The 14,857-nt window shown below is 42.8% G+C and overlaps 1 protein-coding gene across 6 annotated transcripts in view; it reads right to left on the reverse strand.

Annotated features, from left to right (window-relative positions):
• The window catches only part of RIMKLB (ribosomal modification protein rimK like family member B), a 47,674-nt gene extending 38,684 nt beyond the window's left edge, over window positions 1–8,990 (reverse strand). The window contains exon 1 of one of the 6 annotated variants that reach the window (XM_061417979.1): window positions 8,907–8,990. The gene's annotated coding sequence lies outside the window, so the exon portion shown is untranslated. Of the gene's footprint in view, window positions 1–6,073; window positions 6,166–7,440; window positions 7,523–7,828; window positions 7,912–8,125; window positions 8,259–8,906 lie in introns of those variants that run through there. The other 5 variants (XM_061417977.1, XM_061417976.1, XM_061417975.1 and 2 more) reach the window with 5 other exon arrangements.
• Between the last annotated feature and the right edge of the window lie 5,867 nt (window positions 8,991–14,857).

The following is a 14,857-nucleotide window of genomic DNA, read 5'->3' on the forward strand; positions in this document are numbered from 1 at the left end:
AACTGACTCATTTGAAAAGACCCCGATGCTGGGAAAGATTGAAGGAGTGAGGTGAAAGGGAAGACAGAGGATGAGATGGTTGGACAGCATCACCGACTCAATGGACATGAGTTTGAAAAAACTCCAGGAGTTGGTGATGTACAGGAAGGCCTGGCATGCTGCAGTCCATGGGGTCACAAAGAGTCAGACAAGACTGAGTGACTGAACTGAACTGATGGTGACTGCAGCCATGAAGTTAAAAGATGCTTGCTTCTTTGAAGAAAAGCTATAACTAACCTAGATGGCATATTAAAAAGCGGAGACATCACTTTGCTGACAAAGGTCTGAATAGTCAAAACTGTGGTCTTTTCAATATTCGTGTATGGATGTGAAAGTTGGAGCATAAAGAAGGTTGAGCACCAAAGAAATGATGCTCTCAAACTGTGGTGCTGGAGAAGACTCTTGAGAGTTCCTTGGACAGCAAGGAGATCAAACCAGTCCATCCTAAAGAAAATCAACCTGAATATTCATTGGAAGGACTGATGCTAATGCTGAATCTCCAATACTTTATTACCCTGATGCAAAGAGCCAACTCATTGGAAAAGACCCTGATGATGGGAAGGATTGAAGGCAAAAGGAGAAGAGGGCAGTAGAAGATGAGATGGTCAGACTGCATCACCAACTCAACAGACATGAATTTCAGCTAACTCCAGGATAGTGAAGCCTGGTGCTGCAGTCCAGGGGGTCTGAAAGAGTCAGACACGACTCAAGAGACTGAACAACAACCACAAAAGAAAATGAATGATAAAATGAAAATCTCAGAAGAGTCTCAAACAATCAGTTAGTAGTGTTGGGGGCTTCCCTGGTGGTCCAATGGCTAAGACTCTGTGCTCCCCACGCAGGGGGCGCAGATTCAATCTCTGGTCAAGGAACTAAATCCCACATGCCACAACTAAAGATGCCATCTTTCACAACTAAGACCCAGGGCAGCCAAATCAATGAATAAATATAGTTTTCTGAAATACGCCTGTTACCCCATTACCCACAAAACGACTGTCCCTTTGAAACTTGTAGAGATACTTCCTCTACAATCTCATCCTTTAGTTAAGATGCCACTTTAACAATAGTATCACTGTTTGGACACCATTTTCATTAGCACATTAACTTGAAGGTAGACTGAAATGCTTTGAAAGCAGGAGCAGGAGGTTAGGTATTAATCAAAGATTACAGTGATATAAAGTATGACAGTCCCCTCATTATTCTTCAAAGCGTATACCTCAAAAACAGAGCAAATAGCTAATTTTCCAAATTTTATATGACACATTCATTCATACTCTCTCCATATAGCTCTTTAATCTGTAATACCCCTTTTTAAAAAAAGTATATACATGATTTGGGGGGTGAAAAATTGAGAGGACAGCCATTCTTCTGTACAGACTCAATAGGGACCCTCCATCAAAAGACATAAGAAAAACAGTAAAACACTGTCTACACAGAAACAGAAAACAATGAAGGTAATAAAGAAAGGGAACACTTTGGAATATATAAACAAGCATCTATAAATTCCCCTTTTTATACATATGCAAGACAAAAGCAAAACAATGCATACAAGTGGGGTTAAAAACATTCTCCATTTATAGTTCACAAAACATTTCCCACTTTGCCTTTTTTTTTTTTTTTTAAAGATTTTTGTTGTTGTTGTGGACTATTTTTAGTCTTTATTGAAAATTTGCTACAATATTGCTTCTGTTTTATGTTTTGGTCTTTCAGTGGAGAGACATGTGGGAGCTTAACTTCTCCACCAGGGATCAAACATACACCCCTACACTGGAAGGGTAAGTCTTGACCACTGGACTGCCAGGGAAGTCCCTATATTTTGTTATTTAATCTGCACACAATTATGTGAATGTCATTTAGTCCGTACATAATTATGTGAGAAACACAGACATAACATATCCCATCTTAAAGGAACGACCTGCCCAAGATATCACAATAGCAGATCCAAGATTAGGATTCAAGTTTTTTAATTTCTCTGAACTATTTTGATACTTAAAGATATCGAAGGGAATTTAAATAAAGAAAATAAATTCACTTTTGAGTGATTACATGTACCAAATACAATGCTAAGACAGTTTATTTGTATCTTCTCATTTAATCCTCACAACCATCCTCATGACACATTATTATCATCATTTGGCAGGTGAAGCTAAACTAGCAGAGAGGTCACTTGTCTAAATTAGAAAGAGGAAGAGCCCAGAGTCACTTCAAATTCTACATACTCAATAGCAGAGACTGCCACTTGCTTCCCAATATCCACTATCTACTTACTCCTCAGCAATAATGTATCTGATATTTAGCTGAGCAAAGTGCCATAGGACTAAGAACCTTTATTTGTATTCCCTAGGTTTTCTCAACAACTTAATATGATCAAAGCATTGAGTCAAAGTATTGCACTCCAACTTCCAGGAAGCATACTAAAGGGATGTACTCTTCCTTGATCCTTGCTCCATGGTTGTTATGTATCTCTAACATCCATTTGGAGTAAGTCAACTCTAAAAAGCACAGCTACATGTTAGAAGACCTTGACTGCCCAGTGCCATAGCCTTAAACTGTTTACTATCTCTTTTTCATGAGGAAGAAATAAGTTTAACTTATGTCAAAGATATCTGGGGATTCCTTTATAGTCAAAAAAGATAAACTACTAAATATACAAAAGTAAACATTCAATTGCATAATACATTTAATTAATGAGTGTCTACTATGCACTTTATCTGAAGACACTAAAAATCATGGTAAGAAATGAAGTCTGAGCCCTCAGAGAACTAAAAATGACCTGATGTTAAAATGTCATGAATAAGAAAAAGTGTTCAGTATGACTAAGCACTAGGAAAATGCAAACAAAAACATGAAACTACCTCCCACACAGGATGGTTACTATCAAAAAGAAAAAAAGAATAATAACAACAGAAAATAACAAGTATTGGGGAGGATGTGGAGAAACTGGAAGCCTTGCAAACTGTTGGTGGGAATGTTAAACAGTGCAGCTGCTATGGAAAACAGTATGGCAGTTCCTCAAAAAATTAAAAATAGAATCAAAACACAATCCAGGAATTCCACTTTTAGGTATATACCCAAAAGAACTGAAAGCTGAGTCTTAACGAGGTATTTGTACACACATGCAGCATTATTCATAAGAGCTCAAAGGTGGATGCAAGCCACCTTTATGCCAGATGAATAAATAAAAATGCAGTATACACACAATGCCTTTGAAAGACATCAGATTCTGTTACATGCTTAACATGAATGAATCTTATGCTCCAGTACTAGAGTACTCAAACTCACAGAGACAGAAAGCATAATGATGGTTGTTAATGGCTGGGGCACTGAGAGATTGGGGAGTTAAATGTTTTATGGGTACAGGTTGTCAATAATGCGGGACAAAGAAAAGAATTCTGGAGATGGCCATGGTGGTGGTTGCAAAATATGTGTATACTGAATACCACTAAACTGTTAAGATGGTCAAATTTAGGTGTATACTATACCGTAAAAAGAAAACTGGAAAAAGAAAAAATTGTCATGGACAAATTAACATGCAAATGCTCACACATTCCCAACTAAAGGGCCTGAAATGCTACCTTTAAATAATCTGTAGGTTAGTTACTAAAATTCCTAGAATATTTTGTGGTATAAAGAAAACCTATGTTTTCTCTGGAATCCAAATAACATTTCTAATGATTTCACTTAACAGAGAAATGTTACATCAGAGTATCTCTGGACGTGGCACAAAATTTCAAAAGTTTCCTGAGATGCAATGCACAGAACAGTTCAAAGTTCATCACATTTAACATGTTAAATGTTGGGCCTTCTTTCTAAAGTTTCTTTCTGGACACTATGCTGAAAAAAACAATTAGGAAACTGTTATTATATTCAAGAAGACTTTATGGATATGGTTAATTACATCACATGTCAAAGGAATAAGCTAACAACTGAGAACTCCAAAACATCAGGGAAGAATTCCAATGCTGCTATAATTGGGCAAACTCACATGTATTTTCAAGATGCAGTTTTCTGATAAAGTATCAAAAGACTGAAATAATGCCAAATACGGGACAGCAGAGCAGTAAGACAGAACAGGTCTGATCTTATACAGCCAATCCATGCTCTATCTTTGTATTTCTAATAACATGAAGGTAAGAGCTAGTATTAGAAGTGGTTAAGAGAGAAAGACAGAAAGAAAGGAGGACTGTTAAGAAGATGACGGGAAAAAAACATTTAAGGGGCAGTTTTTGTTTGTTTGTTTCTATCACATTTTGTGGTGCGCTGTCACTTTTGAAAGAAAAGTAGTAAAAAAAAAAAAACTGGCGTAACAATATTCACACAAATTTGTTCTGCTAACTCATCAATTCACAGATAGAGTAGACTCCTCAAGACATTGAAGAGAGAAGTGACTGACAGGGCAAAGGACAGAGAACAATGAAATTAAACTATACACTTTATGAGGACAGAATCCCCATCTATTTTATTCTCAACTAATATCCCCAGTGGGAAGCACAAAACCTCAGAAAGGACAGGGTTAAGAGGGAGTTACTTTAAAGAAGTTTGTTTTACTGAAGTATAACTGGAGATGAAAAAAACATAGCTATTTTCAATATTAAATACCAACACCAAGTAAAGGGCCATATAATATCTAAATGTAACTTAGAAATTTAAGTTTTCAGTTTCTCATAAGAAACAAACAACCCAAACCTACTGCTACTTCCCATTCTTGTTATACAACTGATATTGAAATAATTACTTTTGTTAACAATTAAAGTAGGGGCTAGGGTTAGGGTCAGAAAGGAGAGGAAAAAAGATATAAGCAGGGTTCCATGCAGACCAGACTCTAAGGGAGTAGAGCTGGCTAGCTCTGTGGCTTTTGTCCTCCAAGTCAATTTTGAAAGGGAAAAAACACTGGAAAAGAAAACACTGAAACTAACACCATGGCATCAGTTACGATGAAGCCAGAAAATCAGTCCTTGTCTGCAAGCTGAACATTTACACAGATATGTACGGCACATAAATCTAAAGTATATAATATACAGATATTTTTGAAGGTATTATTTCTTAATGACCCTAAAAATATCACAAGCAGGAAAATTCCCAAGTACTGAAAGACAATTTACCCAACCTCTGCACCTAATCTCCCCTATTCAACCTCTCTTGAAACAACTGCACATGCCAGTACAGCTAACATTGAATAGTACTACTTTTTTCACTGTCCTTATCATAATCTACACCCTCAATTAAATAACATTTCTAAAAGTTCTTTTCTCAAATGCTTATGATAATCCCACTTTCAGAGAGCACTCTTCAAAAACCAACCAGTTTTTGAAGTCTCTACAAATCTACATAAAGTCTCTACATAAAGTCTCTACAAATCTACATCACTTATGTACTCCCCCACCAAGAAAACAGCTATCAGCAAACAACATACAATAAAACTCAATTTTCTCTCTCTTCGTGGGTTGTTCATGGGTACAGAAGTTCTTTCTCCACCCATTTTCTATATTTAGCTTTCTGTCTGCCTCCCAGAGGAAAGTGTTATGTCCCAAAGTGTGGAACAATTAATTCTGCTCTGTTCCATTCCTCTGACCTGGCCCAGTGTTCAGTCCTTCAGCTCAGAGGGAGGAGAGAGGACTTGAGATCACTCTAGTGACTTAACCAGTAGCAAATTCCAGGTGACTACAAATAGGGGAAAGTAAGAATTGGGAGATAATTTGAAAGGTATGTTTCATCTTGTGTCCCAAGAAAGTAATGCACTAAGCTTGGTTGATGTTCAGAGGAAAAAATGAACCTTCACTTTAGAATTTTCTTTACAATATGGCTAAGAAGTGTTAGAATGTTTATAACATACTGCTGGTAATTTCCCTCTGGTGAGCAAAAGCGGACAGAATGAGAAGGGAAAAGGGAAAAAAAAAAGGACAATTTCTTGTTGTTACTCTCCCCTCCATCCCTGAAACAGGAGAAATGATTAACTTATCCAACCAGGAATTGGGCTTCCCAGGTTCGATCCCTGGGTCAGAAAGATCCCATGGAGTGGAAAATGGCAACCTACTCCAGTATTCTTGACTGGAGAATCCCACGGACAGAGGGGTCTGGCGGGCTGCAGTCCATGAGGTCGCAGCAAAGAGCTGAACACAGCACAGCACGCATGGATATCATAACCAGAAACCAAGATCAGTGGAATTTTAGCTGGTAGCCACAAGTCTTGAAGTTTGATTTTAACAGCTCCTTACCCCCTGCAGAGAGAAAGGCAGGATGAGAAAACTGGCTCTTGACTAAGTAGAGGATTCTGAATGTTACTGAACAGAAGACTGAATTTGCTGTTCCCCTTCTTGGTTCTCAGAATCACACACTGCCCACCTCCCCAACAAGGAGACTCCAGCATCGGGGGGTAAGGATAAGAGAAGGTGAGAGAAAACAAGGCAGACAGAGCAAGAAAAACATCAGCCATGTTGCCAAACTAACAACTAAATCCATGACACAAAAGAAGGAAACTAATAGCTAACCAAGACAGAATGGAATAAACAAAAGATCACGTCAAAACAGAATAGGCCTCCTCCCTTTGACACACCAACCAAACAATATAAAAGAAATTTAAACTATAACTACCTTACAACTATATGAGAGCCTTTCATTCCGAAAGTTAGAAAATGAATGGTGACTCTCCATGACTGAAATTTCAGAGGCTGTTTTTAATCCAAATGAATATTTTAAAGTGTGTGGACAATCAACTGATTTTTCAACGACCTTGAAACTATGCGATGTTATCAAAGTGAGGTTTAAAATAAATAATATTTACATTTTAATGGTTAGTTAAAAGTTAAGTCGTCCAGAAACATAATCAACCTATCAAGCCCACAAAAAGAAAATCTTCCATATTAGGCTGCCCAGCTTCCATACAGATTTCAAATCTAACCCAACTCCACAAAGATGTGGGAACAAGTCTGGTAATTAATGGGAAAACAGCACAATGAAAGAATTTACAAGGAGGTTACATGGAGCACGGTTAGTACAAAAATCCCACTCCCAGAAGAGAATCAACGCCTCATCTCTATTCACACACATACGGGGGATAAAACAAATCTGCTACCAGAGATGAGGACAAATTAGTAAGGCAAATCTGAAGTTATTATCCTCTTAACTATTTTGTATTTATGGGGGGAGGGGGTTAAAAGATTTGCATCATGGTCAAATGCCTTTAAAAAAAAAAATCAGGACATCCAATTATTAAATGTCACCCCATTCTTATTCAGAGGACTGTCAAAAGGAAAAGGGGGAATGGCTGTCACTTTTTCTAAAACGTGAGGAGGAAAACGTGAAATCAGAACAGAATTAACTGCAGGACTATCACCACCCCCGCCCGCCTCGGTCTCACACCACAGGAATCCGTCTGATGGCACCAGGCGAGGCAGCGATTACCGGGCTCCCGGGGACAGGTTAGCGCCACGCGTGTGCGGCTCGGCCGCGCCTTCCCGGTTCACCACACCCCCTCGACGAGGGGGACCGCACTGCTCCGCGCCCGAAGCCGCCGCCGCCTCCCTCCCTCCAGCTTGCCGCACCGGCATCCTCAACCCCTCTCGGCGCGCACTCCCCGCCCGGGGTCCGCCTCACGCCCGCCGCCCCCGGCTCTGAGGAGACCACCGGCCTCCACAAGACTCCGTCCCCGGCGGCTCCCGGGCTCCGGCCCGCTCCTCCGGAGCAAGTTCCGCCCCAACTCGGCCGCGGTGGGCGGGGGTTGAGGCGAAGGGCGGGAGGGCCTCCACCTCTCGCCACGACCCCCTGGGAGGGACGCGAGGGTCCATCTCACCTGGCTCGGGCGGCTCCTCCCTCGCTCTTGGACGGCGGCGCCGGGCTGGCGGCCTCTGAGGGCAGCGCGGGCGGCCGGGCGGGCTGGAAGTCCGAGAAGGAGGGCAGGAGAAGGGGGGTCGGGATGCCGGGAGCCGCCTCCTTTCTCCGCTGCCGCCGCCGCCGCCGCGGCTCCAGCAGCCAGGCCCGACGCCCTCGCCCACTCACCCCCCGCCCCCTTGCTCACGGCCGCGCGGTTGGTGCGGCTCTCCCTCACCCCCACCCCGGCAAACACTCAACCCCACACACGCACACTCACCCCCGGCCGCTCCTCTCTCCCTCACACTCCCTTCACACTCCCTCACTTGCCTGGCGTGCGCGCGGCTGCGCGCGCGACCCCGCTCTCACAGCGCGCGCGACGCCGGCGGGGGCCGCCCCGCGCTCCCTGAGACCCAAGCGCCGCGCACCGCCCGCCCGCCCGCGTGCCGAGGACCCGCGCGCACACCCGGCCCCGCCCTCCAGACGCTGCTGCGGCGCGGCCGCGGGCCGGGGGGCGGTGGCCGGCGAGCGAGGGGCTGAGCCAGCTAGCCAGCCAGTCGAACCCGACCGAGCGGATCTGACACCTGCGTCGGGACCCGCCCCTCAGGCGCCCCGTCCCCTTTCGCAGCCCTTGCGGCCTCTGGGGTCGAGGCGAGGCGAGGCGGTGGGCGCGCGCACCCGGAGGGCTATGGGAGCTCGAGAGCGCTTCGAGGACGCGCCTTCCCCACCCGCCCCCAAACCGTCCTCACTGAGAAAGGGAAACCGGTGGAGGGGCGAGGTCTGTTCCCAACCCGAAACCGCGTGGTGAATCCCTTCCGTTGTACATAGTCTCCCCTCCCTCACAGCCCCTCCTCGGGCCCCACTTAGCCCACCCCTGACGCGAGCCCCCCGAGTCCCCGGACGCGGTAGGCGGTGTGCGTGTCCACCCCTCGGCGCCTCCCGCCCGGCCCCGCCCACCGCCCGCGCTCCCCTGCGGACCCCGGTCCCCGCGAGTCCCTTCAAACGGTGGTCTCCACTCCGGAGGCAGGAGGCAAAGATCTGGGGACAAAGATCGTAAATACCTCTGAGGTCCTTCTCCGTGTTCAGAATAAGGACAATGCCTCTGTATAGTGTGAGGCCAATTTTTAACTATATCCTATGTTCTCAGGGCTTTTGGCAGGTTTTAAGATGCAGGCGGGGCCGCGTGGCACAGCCAGCTCTACCACTTAGAAACCAGTGTAAACCTTGGGCAAATGAAGTTACCTAACTTTCTCTGAGGCTTTGTTCTGAACAGCGTATGTTCCAAGGTTGCTGTGAGAATGAAATGTGATAATACACTTGAAAGCATTTTGTAAATTCTCAAGCTTTGCGTAAAAAGGAATGTTCACTTCAGTATGTTTCTTCACAGTATGGCTGAGACGGGACAGATTTTTTAAAAGATGGTGCTGGTAATTTCACGCTGGTGAGGAAGGTCCAAAAACTCCTCTGCAAAGGAGCGTAAGAATATGAATCTGTTGAAAACAACCCAAATGTGAGTGGGGAAGGAAGATGTGTATAGATAGGACAGAATACTATTCAGCCTTAAAAAAGAATGAAAGAGTGCCCTTTGTAGAAAGGTGGATGACCCTAGAGGTCAAACCAAAGACCAATACCATATGATATCCCTTATATGCAGAGTCTAAAATATGATACAAATGAAGTAACTTATCTACAAAAGAGAAACACAGACTGAGAACAGGCTTCAGAGAGTGGAATTGGGGGAGAGATGGCTTGGAAGTTTGGGATTAGCAGTTACAAACTGTTATAGTGAATGGATACACAAGGTCCTACCATACAGCACAAGGAACTATATTCAATATCCTGTGATAAACCATAGTTATATGGAAAATAGTCATTTCCAAATAACCTTACTTATTTCTTACCCCCAGATATCGCCAGCTGTGCTACAGTTGTGTCCTGACAAGTCAGCCTTCTTGCAGATCACAATAGCTTCTCAGTCCCCTCAGCCAACAAATTCTTTTCAGCATTCCTTCCCCAATCTTTACAGTCTGCTTTTTTATTTATTTACCACAGAGTCCCCTGACTGAGAAATGTAGCATGATTTAGGGTGTTGTACTGCTGTTACTATATGTTATGACACTGAGTGTAACCTAGGATAGTGAACAATTTTCATCAAAGATACACGTAGAGGGGCAAAAGTGCCATATGACCTGTTGTTGTCTAGCCGCTAAATTGTATGACAGTCTTTTGCGACCCCATGGACTGTAGCCCACCAGGCTCTTCTGTCCATGGACTTTCCCAGGCAGAAATACTGGAGTGGGTTGCCATTTCCTTCTCCAGGGTATCTTCCTGACTCAGGGATCAAACCCACATCTCCTGCATTAGCAGGTGGATTCTTTACCACTGAGCCAACAGGGAAATACATATGATCTACTACCTTCAAGAGAAAGGGGGAAAGGTCTACAGAACTAAAATGTTACTATATAGTCCACTGTGATACTATCTCCTGGAACATAAAGTACTTCTCTTCAATCTGAAGAGGAAAGAGAATTATTTTGCAATCAAAGCTTGATCACAGAGATATGACCACAATGAGCCCAAGAAACACAGGGAAACTGGCACAGAGAAAAGGTTGCAGACATGCCCAACAGAGGATCCCAATTCACAGTGCCATGAACATCCAGGAAAACCAGGTTGTATAGGTGAAAGTGTGGATAGGGATTATTAGACTAGTAACTAACTAGCTGCTTATCTTTTTAAAAAATGCTATCAATCATTCAATACACTATCACTATGTGCCAGACACATCCTAAGAAATTCAGAAAACACAGCAACTTTGCTTTCACGTAACCTAGTCAGGGAAACAAAAAAACAAACCTGGGAGTATATTTTTAAAAAACAAAACCGGTGAGAGACTTACCTGGTGGTCCAGTGGCTAAGACTCGGACTTCCTTTCCTGTTCGGGGAACTAGATCCCACAGGCCTAAGACCTGGTGCAGCCAAATTAAATACATAACTTTAAAAAAAGAAAGCACAAAGCTAGTGGCATGACACTGTATTTTTAGCATTTCCATAGTGGGAAAGCAAGGTTCAGTTTCTTAGGTTCAATCATAAGTTCGAAGTAGTTATAGGTTTCATAGGTTGATGGTAGTTATGTCTGGACAGGTAAGGACTCATCTCTTCAGGAACAATGTAGTTTATCTTGATTTAATCATGCACCATTCTAGTTTATCTTGATTTAATCATGCACCATTCGTTTTTAACCCATAAATTAATATTCTTCAGAAGAGGGTCAGTTGACTCCCTTGAGAAGCCATATTATTAGTAACCTCACATCTCTGGAGTCAGATAAATCTGATTTATCTGATTTGAAATCCTAGCTTTATTTACTGGTGTCATGGGATTGTCACCTCAGTTTTCTTGTCAACAAAATGAAGATTATTTCATTGAACTTTAAGGACTCATGAAAGTGAAAGTGGCTCAGTCGTGTCGGATTCTTTGCAACCCCATGAACTATACAGTCCATGGAATTCTCCAGGCCAGGATACTGGAGTGGGTAGCTATTCCCTTTTCCAGGAGATCTTCCCAGTTCAGGGATTGAACCCAAATCTCCTGCATTGCAGGTGGATTCTTTACCAGTTGAGCCACCAGGGAAACTCAAGGATTCATGAGGTAACATAAATATAATGCACTATATAGAAACTGCACATTAGCTATTATTATACATGGCTGATACCAAAATAGTCAAATACCAAAGAGAAGTTATACAATGTTCAGACATGTGGTGATAGTACAAAGATACATATTTACTGATGTCCCTTTGATTGTGAGACCAACTCTACCCTGAATAATATGTGAGACAAAGTTAAAGTACATCCTTTTCATAAAGCAAAACATTTCCAGATTTTTGTTCTTAGACATAATAGAACCACTGGGGAGCTTACATCAGAATATCTGGGGTTGGGGTCCAGACACCAGTATTTGCTAACACACTTCTGGGAATTCTAAAGACCAAGGTTTAGACAACAGAGATGCTGGAATTATCTGTATGACTTTATTAAAATGCTCTTGGTGGACAATGTGAAAACAGTAATGGGGGAGGCACATAAAACAGAAGATTTGATGAAACAAAATCTCCCAACCAAGTTGCCCAGGTTCTCTCTGATTCCACTAGAGTTGCCCTAGTGTATAGTTACATCAGTCAGAAAAGCATAACTCATCTACCACGGAGACTGCAGGTCAAGCAAAAATCTTTAAGTACCCCATAGCCACCATCTGGTGCATGTCTTTACCTCCTGGGGTTAAAGACAAAGAAACCAGCTGGGATTTGATCAAAATAAAAGGCCCAAAGTAGTAAAGAGAAAACAGGAAGGAATCCAGGATTGTTATCAGTACCTAAAATAGTGTCCACCAGTAGGATATCTAATGTGATTTTTGTGGGTGGAGAAAAGGTAGTGAGTCTTCTATCAGAATGGACACAAGCAAATAAGGAACAGTAGCAGCAGCTGCAGTCAGTCTAGCTCTCCTCAGGCTTCCTCTCCCAGAGTCAGCCGGCTAGAACCAGCCTGGCAACAACAGTCTTCACAGTTAAACCCTGATCTAGCCTTTCTCCACCCACGTCCCTCCTCCTTTCCCTCCACTCCATTTCTGCACAGTAAGCTGAGCGCCTCTAACTATGCTAAGAAAATGCAATGCCAACACAAAGGAGGATGGGGTGGGAAGAGCCAGGAAAGACGGTACATTGGCTGAATCACAGAAGGAAAAAGTGTAAAGGAAAAAGACTTAGAAAGAGCACGATATAGGTTTTTTTTGTCCCCTTCCTTTAGTTGTATCTGCCCACTGTCTCTTTTACTATACTACACAAGAGTACACAGAATGTTTAATGCAGATTCCTTAGCCTTCACCTTTGACTTTCTGAATTTGCCAGAGGATCTGCATTTTTTTGGGGGGGGGGCGCCAAACACAAAGCTTATAGAATCAGCCAATAGCCTGCAAGCTTACCACGTAATTCTTAGACACAGGAAAGTTTGAGAATAGTGTCTTAAAGAAACAAGCCATCTGTAAAATATTCTTAATTTAAAGCACTCGGCATTTATAAACTCAATGGAAGCCCCAAGCAACCTTGTAATGTTGAGTAAATATTGTTAGTCTCTTCTAACAGAAGAAAAAATTGAGGCAATGAGGTAACATCATTGGTGCCAATTTCCCAGTCTCCGGATTCTCTATCCACTGGAGTTTATTAAAAGTATCTCAATCTAGGCTTCCCTGGTGGCTCAGTGTGTAAAGAGTCTGCCTGCCAATGCACGAGACATGGGTTCGATTCCTGGGCAGGGAAGATCCCACATGCCACAGAGCAACTAAGCCCCTGAGCCACAACTATTGAGCCCATGCTTTAGAGCCCAGGAACCAGAACTACTGAAGCCCGTGCACCCTAGAACCCATGCTCTACAACAAGAGAAGCCACCGCCATGAGAAGCCCACGTACTGCAACTGGAGAGTAGTCCCCGCTCTTTGCAACTAGAGAAAAGCCCAAACAGCAATAAAGACCCAGTAATAAATAATAAAAGTAAAATTTTATTAGTAGTATCTCAGTCTAGGAAGAATGGAAGAAGAGAGAATGGACTAAGCAAATGTGGAAAGGTAACAGCATGTTCTCTTTAAAGAAATAATAGGGGGAAAAAGAAATAGGGGAGAACCCTCCACTCAGGGCAGAGAGTCACCTGATTGAATTTGGTGACATTTCAACCATAGAAATGATATCTAACCACACATGAGCTGTTGGATCTGCCATGAATGTCACCAGTAGCACCTTGAATGATTAACAAATATTTACAGATTGAATGGATGAAAGAATGAATGAGTTCTGGGATCATTCTAATGACCTGGCACCATCTTGATTGCTCTGGTCCTGTTGCTGCATTTTTCACATTTAAAAAATTAGACTAGGGCTTCCCTGGTGGCTCAGTGGTAAAGAATCTGCCTGCCAATGCAGGAGATGCGGGTTCGATCCCTATCTTAGAAGATCCCACGTAGCATGGGGCAACTAAGCATGTGTACCACAACTACTAAGCCTGTGCTCTAGAGCTGGGAGCCACAACGGCTGAAGCCCTAGAGCACTCAGCAACAAAAAGGCCACCAAAATGAGAAGCCAATGCACTGCAACTGGAGAGTAGCACCCACTCTCTGCAATCAGAGAAAAGCCTGAGCAGCAACGGAGACCTAGTACACCCACTAAGTAAATAAATAAATAAAATTATAAAAAGTTGGACTGGGGAGCTCCATTCATTAGTCTGAGTTCATGTAATTATCTTCTATGCAAAGAAACAGAACAATATCTATTTCTTCATTTTGTTTTTAAATCATTCTTGCTCTCTTGGGTTTCAAACCTGTAGTGATCATTAAGCTAGATTTATTTAATCTTCCTTACTTTTCTCTTAGGTTAAATAGAAAACTCTACCTGACTCGCCCAAACTCAGTTTGGGATTCATCCTGGCAGCATGAGGAAACACTGAAAAGATAGAAAGAAAAAAGGAAAAAGAAATTTTATGTCGAGTGACAGTGCAATTACTAGGCAAATCTCTAATATAAAAGTTCCAAACCTTCCTGCTAGTTTTCCAAAAGTTTTCTGGACAATTAGGACAGACAAGCTAGGCCAAGATTATTGTTGTTCTTTAATTGGTCAGTCATGTCCAACTCTTTACGACCCCATGGACTGTAGCCCTCCAGGCTCCTCTGTCTATGGGGTTTCCCAAGCAAGAATACTGGAGTGGGTTGCCATTTCCTTTTCTAGGAAATCTTCCGGACCCAGGGATCAAAACTGTGTCTCCTGCATTGGTGGCGGATTCTTAACCACTGAACCATCTGAGGAACAGAGAGTTTGAATAACTTGTTCAAACTCACACAGCTATTACTAGCTAGCAAGTGGCAAAGCCATGATTTGAATTCAAGCATCAAAGTACATACTCTGAACCAACTTCTTATAAACCCTCAATGACTGCACAGTTGATTTCGTCAGCAGTTTCCTCCTACTACT

This window comes from Bos javanicus, chromosome 5 (assembly GCF_032452875.1).
Source record: "Bos javanicus breed banteng chromosome 5, ARS-OSU_banteng_1.0, whole genome shotgun sequence".
In the NCBI taxonomy this organism is placed as follows: domain Eukaryota; kingdom Metazoa; phylum Chordata; class Mammalia; order Artiodactyla; family Bovidae; genus Bos; species Bos javanicus.